Below are 10,000 nucleotides of genomic sequence, written 5' to 3'. Positions count from 1 at the left end.
GTGGTGGCCGGCCGGGACGCGGGGTGGGGGGGGCGCTGTCGTCCAGACCCGTCGGCCAGACCCGTCCCCGTCCCCGTCCCCGTCCCCGTCCCCGTCCCCGTCCCCGTCCCGTTCCCGCCCCCCCCGCCACCCCCTTCCGCGGCACCAACCCCCCCCGCAAGCAACGGGAAGGGGCGCAGCTTTCTATCAGCTCGGCTGAAACGCCCGAAGGCGGGGCGGCGTCTGTGTTTCAAAAGCGGAAAAAAAATAAAAAAGCAACAAAAACCAAAAAATTCCCGCCGCCCCGCCCCCCCCCCCCACCTCCCCCCGTGCAGGCACCCCTGCAAACGGGCCTCCGGCACGGCAGCCCGGCCGCCGCACCCCCACCCGCAAGCCCCCCCCCACCGCCGCCCCGGCCGAGAGCGCACAAGCAGCCCCTGCCGCCGCCCCCCCCCACCCCCCCCCCGGTGCGGGCACCCCTGCATACGGGCCTCCGGCACGGCCGCTCCGCTGCCCCCCCCCACCCCGCCACCCCCCCACCGCCGCCCCGGCCGAGAGCGCACAAGCAGCCCCTGCCGCCGCCCCCCCCCCCCCCCCCCCGACTCAAACCTCAATCTTCTCGGAAAAGAGGCCCCGTCCCCAGCCTACCTCAGCGCAAGGCTCCCCGCCTGCTCCTCGACCCCGTCTCTCAGTCTCTGTCTCCCCCTTCTGCCGCGGGGAAGCGCCCGCCCCTTGCCGGCGGGTGGGCGGGGCGGGCCGGCTCGGGTTCCGGTTGCTAAGCAGCAGGGTGGCACTCGTTGACCCCGGGCGCCGCTCCGTCTGCCGATGGGCGGGCCGGTGCTGGCTCTCAAGAACTTTTTGTAACTGTTTCCCTGCTCTGCTTTGGTTTTGTTTTTTTTTCTCGCCCACCGTCAGAACCGATGCAGAGTAAGAAAGCCTTCAGCGAGACAGTCCGGCCAAGCTTAGCGCCTTCCACTAGATACGGCGAAGTCTCGGAAACGGGGGGTGGCGAGGGGAATTTCAGGCGCGCGCCGCCTCCCCCCTCCTGCACCACCCCCCCCCGCAAGCGACGGGAAGGGGCGCCGCTTTCCATCAGCTCGGCTGAAACGCCCGAGGACGGGGCGGCGTCTCTGTTTCAAAAGCGGAAAAAGAAATAAAAAAGCAACAAAAACCAAAAAATTCCCGCCGCCCCCCCCAACCGCCACCCCGTGCAGGCACCCCTGCAAACGGGCCTCCGGCAGGGCCGGCCTGCCGCCCCCAGCCACCCCCCGCAAGCCCCCCCACCGCCGCCCCGGCTGAGACAGCACAGGCAGCCCGCCGCCGCCCCTTCCCACCCCGTGCAGGCACCCCTGCATACGGGCCTCCGGCAGGGCCGGCCTGCCGACCCCAGCCACCCCTCCGCAAGCCCCCCCACCGCCGCCCCGGCTGAGAGAGCACAGGCAGCCCGCCGCCGGCCCTTCCCACCCCGTGCAGGCACCCCTGCATACGGGCCTCCGGCAGGGCCGGCCTGCCGCCCCCAGCCACCCGCCGCAGGCCCCCCCACCGCCGCCCCGGCTGAGACAGCACAGGCAGCCCGCCGCCGCCCCTTCCCACCCCGTGCAGGCACCCCTGCATACGGGCCTCCGGCAGGGCCGGCCTGCCGACCCCAGCCACCCCCCGCAAGCCCCCCCCACCGCCGCCCCGGCTCAGAGAGCACAGGCAGCCCGCCGCAGGCCCACCCACCCCGTGCAGGCACCCCTGCATACGGGCCTCCGGCAGGGCCGGCCTGCCGCCCCCAGCCACCCCCCGCAAGCCCCCCCACCGCCGCCCCGGCTGAGAGAGCACAGGCAGCCCGCCGCCGGCCCTTCCCACCCCGTGCAGGCACCCCTGCATACGGGCCTCCGGCAGGGCCGGCCTGCCGACCCCAGCCACCCCCCGCAAGCCCCCCCCACCGCCGCCCCGGCTCAGAGAGCACAGGCAGCCCGCCGCCGGCCCTTCCCACCCCGTGCAGGCACCCCTGCATACGGGCCTCCGGCAGGGCCGGCCTGCCGCCCCCAGCCACCCCCCGCAACCCCCCCCACCGCCGCCCCGGCTGAGAGATCACAGGCAGCCCGCCGCCGGCCCTTCCCACCCCGTGCAGGCACCCCTGCATACGGGCCTCCGGCAGGGCCGGCCTGCCGACCCCAGCCACCCCCCGCAAGCCCCCCCCACCGCCGCCCCGGCTGAGAGAGCACAGGCAGCCCGCCGCCGGCCCTTCCCACCCCGTGCAGGCACCCCTGCATACGGGCCTCCGGCAGGGCCGGCCTGCCGACCCCAGCCACCCCCCGCAAGCCCCCCCCACCGCCGCCCCGGCTGAGAGAGCACAGGCAGCCCGCCGCAGGCCCACCCACCCCGTGCAGGCACCCCTGCATACGGGCCTCCGGCAGGGCCGGCCTGCCGACCCCAGCCACCCCCCGCAAGCCCCCCCACCGCCGCCCCGACTGAGACAGCACAGGCAGCCCGCCGCCGGCCCTTCCCACCCCGTGCAGGCACCCCTGCATACGGGCCTCCGGCAGGGCCGGCCTGCCGCCCCCAGCCACCCCCCGCAACCCCCCCCACCGCCGCCCCGGCTGAGAGAGCACAGGCAGCCCGCCGCCGGCCCTTCCCACCCCGTGCAGGCACCCCTGCATACGGGCCTCCGGCAGGGCCGGCCTGCCGCCCCCAGCCACCCCCCACAAGCCCCCCCACCGCCGCCCCGGCTGAGAAAGCACAGGCAGCCCGCCGCCGGCCCTTCCCACCCCGTGCAGGCACCCCTGCATACGGGCCTCCGGCAGGGCCGGCCTGCCGACCCCAGCCACCCCCCGCAAGCCCCCCCACCGCCGCCCCGGCTGAGAGAGCACAGGCAGCCCGCCGCCGGCCCTTCCCACCCCGTGCAGGCACCCCTGCATACGGGCCTCCGGCAGGGCCGGCCTGCCGCCCCCAGCCACCCGCCACAGGCCCCCCCACCGCCGCCCCGGCTGAGACAGCACAGGCAGCCCGCCGCCGGCCCTTCCCACCCCGTGCAGGCACCCCTGCATACGGGCCTCCGGCAGGGCCGGCCTGCCGCCCACAGCCACCCCCCGCAACCCCCCCCACCGCCGCCCCGGCTGAGAGAGCACAGGCAGCCCGCCGCCGGCCCTTCCCACCCCGTGCAGGCACCCCTGCATACGGGCCTCCGGCAGGGCCGGCCTGCCGCCCCCAGCCACCCCCCGCAAGCCCCCCCCACCGCCGCCCCGGCTCAGAGAGCACAGGCAGCCCGCCGCAGGACCACCCACCCCGTGCAGGCACCCCTGCATACGGGCCTCCGGCAGGGCCGGCCTGCCGACCCCAGCCACCCCCCGCAAGCCCCCCCACCGCCGCCCCGACTGAGACAGCACAGGCAGCCCGCCGCCGGCCCTTCCCACCCCGTGCAGGCACCCCTGCATACGGGCCTCCGGCAGGGCCGGCCTGCCGCCCCCAGCCACCCCCCGCAACCCCCCCCACCGCCGCCCCGGCTGAGAGAGCACAGGCAGCCCGCCGCCGGCCCTTCCCACCCCGTGCAGGCACCCCTGCATACGGGCCTCCGGCAGGGCCGGCCTGCCGCCCCCAGCCACCCCCCGCAAGCCCCCCCACCGCCGCCCCGACTGAGACAGCACAGGCAGCCCGCCGCCGGCCCTTCCCACCCCGTGCAGGCACCCCTGCATACGGGCCTCCGGCAGGGCCGGCCTGCCGACCCCAGCCACCCCTCCGCAAGCCCCCCCACCGCCGCCCCGGCTGAGAGAGCACAGGCAGCCCGCCGCCGGCCCTTCCCACCCCGTGCAGGCACCCCTGCATACGGGCCTCCGGCAGGGCCGGCCTGCCGCCCCCAGCCACCCGCCGCAGGCCCCCCCACCGCCGCCCCGGCTGAGACAGCACAGGCAGCCCGCCGCTGCCCCTTCCCACCCCGTGCAGGCACCCCTGCATACGGGCCTCCGGCAGGGCCGGCCTGCCGCCCCCAGCCACCCCCCGCAAGCCCCCCCCACCGCCGCCCCGGCTCAGAGAGCACGGGCAGCCCGCCGCCGGCCCTTCCCACCCCGTGCAGGCACCCCTGCATACGGGCCTCCGGCAGGGCCGGCCTGCCGCCCCCAGCCACCCCCCGCAAGCCCCCCCACCGCCGCCCCGGCTGAGAGAGCACAGGCAGCCCGCCGCCGGCCCTTCCCACCCCGTGCAGGCACCCCTGCATAGGGGCCTCCGGCAGGGCCGGCCTGCCGCCCCCAGCCACCCCCCGCAAGCCCCCCCCACCGCCGCCCCGGCTCAGAGAGCACAGGCAGCCCGCCGCAGGCCCACCCACCCCGTGCAGGCACCCCTGCATACGGGCCTCCGGCAGGGCCGGCCTGCCGACCCCAGCCACCCCCCGCAAGCCCCCCCACCGCCGCCCCGACTGAGACAGCACAGGCAGCCCGCCGCCGGCCCTTCCCACCCCGTGCAGGCACCCCTGCATACGGGCCTCCGGCAGGGCCGGCCTGCCGCCCCCAGCCACCCCCCGCAACCCCCCCCACCGCCGCCCCGGCTGAGAGAGCACAGGCAGCCCGCCGCCGGCCCTTCCCACCCCGTGCAGGCACCCCTGCATACGGGCCTCCGGCAGGGCCGGCCTGCCGCCCCCAGCCACCCCCCGCAAGCCCCCCCACCGCCGCCCCGGCTGAGACAGCACAGGCAGCCCGCCGCCGGCCCTTCCCACCCCGTGCAGGCACCCCTGCATACGGGCCTCCGGCAGGGCCGGCCTGCCGACCCCAGCCACCCCTCCGCAAGCCCCCCCACCGCCGCCCCGGCTGAGAGAGCACAGGCAGCCCGCCGCCGGCCCTTCCCACCCCGTGCAGGCACCCCTGCATACGGGCCTCCGGCAGGGCCGGCCTGCCGCCCCCAGCCACCCGCCGCAGGCCCCCCCACCGCCGCCCCGGCTGAGACAGCACAGGCAGCCCGCCGCTGCCCCTTCCCACCCCGTGCAGGCACCCCTGCATACGGGCCTCCGGCAGGGCCGGCCTGCCGCCCCCAGCCACCCCCCGCAAGCCCCCCCCACCGCCGCCCCGGCTCAGAGAGCACGGGCAGCCCGCCGCCGGCCCTTCCCACCCCGTGCAGGCACCCCTGCATACGGGCCTCCGGCAGGGCCGGCCTGCCGACCCCAGCCACCCCCCGCAAGCCCCCCCACCGCCGCCCCGGCTGAGAGAGCACAGGCAGCCCGCCGCCGGCCCTTCCCACCCCGTGCAGGCACCCCTGCATAGGGGCCTCCGGCAGGGCCGGCCTGCCGCCCCCAGCCACCCCCCGCAAGCCCCCCCACCGCCGCCCCGGCTGAGAGAGCACAGGCAGCCCGCCGCCGGCCCTTCCCACCCCGTGCAGGCACCCCTGCATAGGGGCCTCCGGCAGGGCCGGCCTGCCGCCCCCAGCCACCCCCCGCAAGCCCCCCCACCGCCGCCCCGGCTGAGAGAGCACAGGCAGCCCGCCGCCGGCCCTTCCCACCCCGTGCAGGCACCCCTGCATAGGGGCCTCCAGCAGGGCCGGCCTGCCGCCCCCAGCCACCCCCCGCAAGCCCCCCCACCGCCGCCCCGGCTGAGACAGCACAGGCACCCCGCCGCCGCCCCTTCCCACCCCGTGCAGGCACCCCTGCATACGGGCCTCCGGCACGGCCGGCCTGCCGCCCCCAGCCACCCCCCACAAGCCCCCCCACCGCCGCCCCGGCTGAGAGAGCACAGGCAGCCCGCCGCCGGCCCTTCCCACCCCGTGCAGGCACCCCTGCATAGGGGCCTCCGGCAGGGCCGGCCTGCCGCCCCCAGCCACCCCCCACAAGCCCCCCCACCGCCGCCCCGGCTGAGACAGCACAGGCACCCCGCCGCCGCCCCTTCCCACCCCGTGCAGGCACCCCTGCATACGGGCCTCCGGCACGGCCGGCCTGCCGCCCCCAGCCACCCCCCACAAGCCCCCCCACCGCCGCCCCGGCTGAGAGAGCACAGGCAGCCCGCCGCCGCCCCTTCCCACCCCGTGCAGGCACCCCTGCATACGGGCCTCCGGCAGGGCCGGCCTGCCGACCCCAGCCACCCCCCGCAAGCCCCCCCACCGCCGCCCCGGCTGAGAGAGCACAGGCAGCCCGCCGCCGGCCCTTCCCACCCCGTGCAGGCACCCCTGCATACGGGCCTCCAGCACGGGCGACCCGCTCTCTCCGCAGGGAGGACAGGTCTACCCCTTCTGCCGGCAGGGAGGCCAGGTCTACCCCTTCTGCCGGCAGGGAGGCCAGGTCTACCCGTTTTACCTGCAGGGAGGCCAGGTCTACCCGTTCTGGCGGCAGGGAGACCAGGTCTACCCGTTCTGCCGGCAGGGATGCCAGGTCTACCCGTTTTACCGGCAGGGAGGCCAGGTCTACCCGTATTGCCGGCAGGGAGGCCAGGTCTACCCGTTTTACCGGCAGGGATGCCAGGTCTACCCGTTCTAGCGGCAGGGAGACCAGGTCTACCCGTATTGCCGGCAGGGATGCCAGGTCTACCCGTTTTACCGGCAGGGATGCCAGGTCTACCCATTTACCGGCAGGGATGCCAGGTCTACCCGTTCTGGCTGCAGGGAGGCCAGGTCTACCCATATTGCCGGCAGGGAGACCAGGTCTACCCATTTACCGGCAGGGAGACCAGGTCTACCCGTTCTGGCGGCAGGGAGAACAGGTCTACCCTTTTTGCCGGCAGGGAGACCAGGTCTACCCGTTTTGCCGGCAGGGAGACCAGGTCTACCCGTTCTGGCTGCAGGGAGACCAGGTCTACCCGTTTTGCCGGCAGGGATAACAGGTCTACCCGATTTACCTGCAGGGAGACCAGGTCTACCCCTTCTGCCGGCAGGGAGACCAGGTCTACCCGTTTTGCCGGCAGGGATGCCAGGTCTACCCGTTCTGGCGGCAGGGAGAACAGGTCTACCCGTTTTACCTGCAGGGAGAACAGGTCTACCCGTTTTACCGGCAGGGAGACCAGGTCTACCCGTTTTGCCGGCAGGGATGCCAGGTCTACCCGTTTTACCTGCAGGGATGCCAGGTCTACCCGTTTTACCGGCAGGGAGGCCAGGTCTACCCGTTCTGCCGGCAGGGAGGCCAGGTCTACCCGTTCTAGCGGCAGGGAGACCAGGTCTACCCATTTACCGGCAGGGAGACCAGGTCTACCCGTTTTGCCGGCAGGGATGCCAGGTCTACCCGTTTTGCCGGCAGGGATAACAGGTCTACCCGTTTTACCTGCAGGGATGCCAGGTCTACCCGTTTTACCGGCAGGGAGACCAGGTCTACCCGTTTTGCCGGCAGGGATGCCAGGTCTACCCGTTCTGGCGGCAGGGAGACCAGGTCTACCCGTTCTGCCGGCAGGGATGCCAGGTCTACCCGTTTTACCTGCACGGAGACCAGGTCTACCCGTTTTACCGGCAGGGAGGCCAGGTCTACCCGTTCTGGCGGCAGGGAGAACAGGTCTACCCTTTTTGCCGGCAGGGAGACCAGGTCTACCCGTTTTGCCGGCAGGGATGCCAGGTCTACCCGTTTTACCGGCAGGGAGAACAGGTCTACCCGTTTTACCGGCAGGGATGCCAGGTCTACCCGTTTTACCTGCAGGGATGCCAGGTCTACCCGTTTTACCGGCAGGGAGGCCAGGTCTACCCGTTCTGCCGGCAGGGAGGCCAGGTCTACCCGTTCTAGCGGCAGGGAGACCAGGTCTACCCATTTACCGGCAGGGAGACCAGGTCTACCCGTTTTGCCGGCAGGGATGCCAGGTCTACCCGTTTTGCCGGCAGGGATAACAGGTCTACCCGTTTTACCTGCAGGGAGGCCAGGTCTACCCGTTTTACCGGCAGGGAGACCAGGTCTACCCGTTTTGCCGGCAGGGATGCAAGGTCTACCCGTTTTACCTGCACGGAGACCAGGTCTACCCGTTTTACCGGCAGGGAGGCCAGGTCTACCCGTTCTGGCGGCAGGGAGAACAGGTCTACCCATTTACCGGCAGGGAGACCAGGTCTACCCGTTTTGCCGGCAGGGATGCCAGGTCTACCCGTTTTGCCGGCAGGGATGCCAGGTCTACCCGTTTTACCTGCAGGGATGCCAGGTCTACCCGTTTTACCGGCAGGGAGGCCAGGTCTACCCGTTCTGCCGGCAGGGAGGCCAGGTCTACCCGTTCTAGCGGCAGGGAGACCAGGTCTACCCATTTACCGGCAGGGAGACCAGGTCTACCCGTTTTGCCGGCAGGGATGCCAGGTCTACCCGTTTTGCCGGCAGGGATAACAGGTCTACCCGTTTTACCTGCAGGGAGGCCAGGTCTACCCGTTTTACCGGCAGGGAGACCAGGTCTACCCGTTCTGCCGGCAGGGATGCCAGGTCTACCCGTTTTACCTGCACGGAGACCAGGTCTACCCGTTTTACCGGCAGGGAGGCCAGGTCTACCCGTTCTGGCGGCAGGGAGAACAGGTCTACCCTTTTTGCCGGCAGGGAGACCAGGTCTACCCGTTTTACCGGCAGGGATGCCAGGTCTACCCGCTTCCGGCAGGGATGCCAGGTCTACCCGGTTCCAGGCAGGGAGGCCTCGTCTACCCGTTCTGCCGGCAGGGAGGCCAGGTCTACCCGTTTTACCGTCCGCCGGGTCCGGTGTGCCCGATGTGGCCGCCGGAGCTGCCGGCGGAAAGGGATGCCTCGTCTACCTCGCTCCGGCGGGACTTTGGCTCCACCGCGGTTCTGGCAGGTAGACGTCTTGCCCGGTTCTTCTTCGGAGCTGCCGAAGGGGTCGCTGCTTTGCGCTGCCTCCAGTTACGTCATGGTAAGAGTCGGCGGCGCTCGCGCGCCTCCCCGCTGGGGGAAGACGGTTCTCTTCGAGCCCGCCGGGGCCGGGGACCTCGCTGTCCGTATACTAGGGCAGAGGGCTGGCGCTCGCGGACCAGCGCCATCGAACCGCTGCAGCTACTCGCGGTTCAGCCGGCAGACTCGGGCGTTGCACGGCGGCTGTGGCCGTGGCCGTTCTGCCTCCTACCTATCGCGCACGGCGCTTCCGACTGCCAGAAGCCGCGCGAAGCCGCTGCTTGCCCGCAGGCTCCGGTGGCCGTTGCCGACTGGAGCGAGGGCTCCAAGAGGGGTTTCTCCAGGGCCGGGCCGAGACGGGCGGCGGTCGCCGGCACTCGAACGCTTGTCACCCGCGGCTCAGCCGGCAGACTCGGGCGTTGCCCGGCGGCCCTGGCCGTGGCCGTTCTGCCTCCTACCTATCGCGCACGGCGGTTCCGACTGCCAGAAGCCGCGCGAAGCCGCTGCTTGCCCGCAGGCTCCGGTGGCCGTTGCCGACTGGAGCGAGGGCTCCAAGAGGGGTTTCTCCAGGGCCGGGCCGAGACGGGCGGCGGTCGCCGGCACTCGAACGCTTGTCACCCGCGGCTCAGCCGGCAGACTCGGGCGTTGCCCGGCGGACCTGGCCGTGGCCGTTCTGCCTCCTACCTATCGCGCACGGCGCTTCCGACTGCCAGAAGCCGCGCGAAGCCGCTGCTTGCCCGCAGGCTCCGGTGGCCGTTGCCGACTGGAGCGAGGGCTCCAAGAGGGGTTTCTCCAGGGCCGGGCCGAGACGGGCGGCGGTCGCCGGCACTCGAACGCTTGTCACCCGCGGCTCAGCCGGCAGACTCGGGCGTTGCCCGGCGGCCCTGGCCGTGGCCGTTCTGCCTCCTACCTATCGCGCACGGCGCTTCCGACTGCCAGAAGCCGCGCGAAGCCGCTGCTTGCCCGCAGGCTCCGGTGGCCGTTGCCGACTGGAGCGAAGGCTCCAAGAGGGGTTTCTCCAGGGCCGGGCCGAGACCGGCGGCGGTCGCCGGCACTCGAACGCTTGTCACCCGCGGCTCAGCCGGCAGACTCGGGCGTTGCCCGGCGGCCCTGGCCGTGGCCGTTCTGCCTCCTACCTATCGCTCACGGCGCTTCCGACTGCCAGAAGCCGCGCGAAGCCGCTGCTTGCCCGCAGGCTCCGGTGGCCGTTGCCGACTGGAGCGAGGGCTCCAAGAGGGGTTTCTCCAGGGCCGGGCCGAGACCGGCGGCGGT

Source organism: Opisthocomus hoazin, unplaced genomic scaffold, assembly GCF_030867145.1.
Source record: "Opisthocomus hoazin isolate bOpiHoa1 unplaced genomic scaffold, bOpiHoa1.hap1 HAP1_SCAFFOLD_221, whole genome shotgun sequence".
In the NCBI taxonomy this organism is placed as follows: domain Eukaryota; kingdom Metazoa; phylum Chordata; class Aves; order Opisthocomiformes; family Opisthocomidae; genus Opisthocomus; species Opisthocomus hoazin.
Note: the sequence above shows the minus strand (reverse complement) of the source record.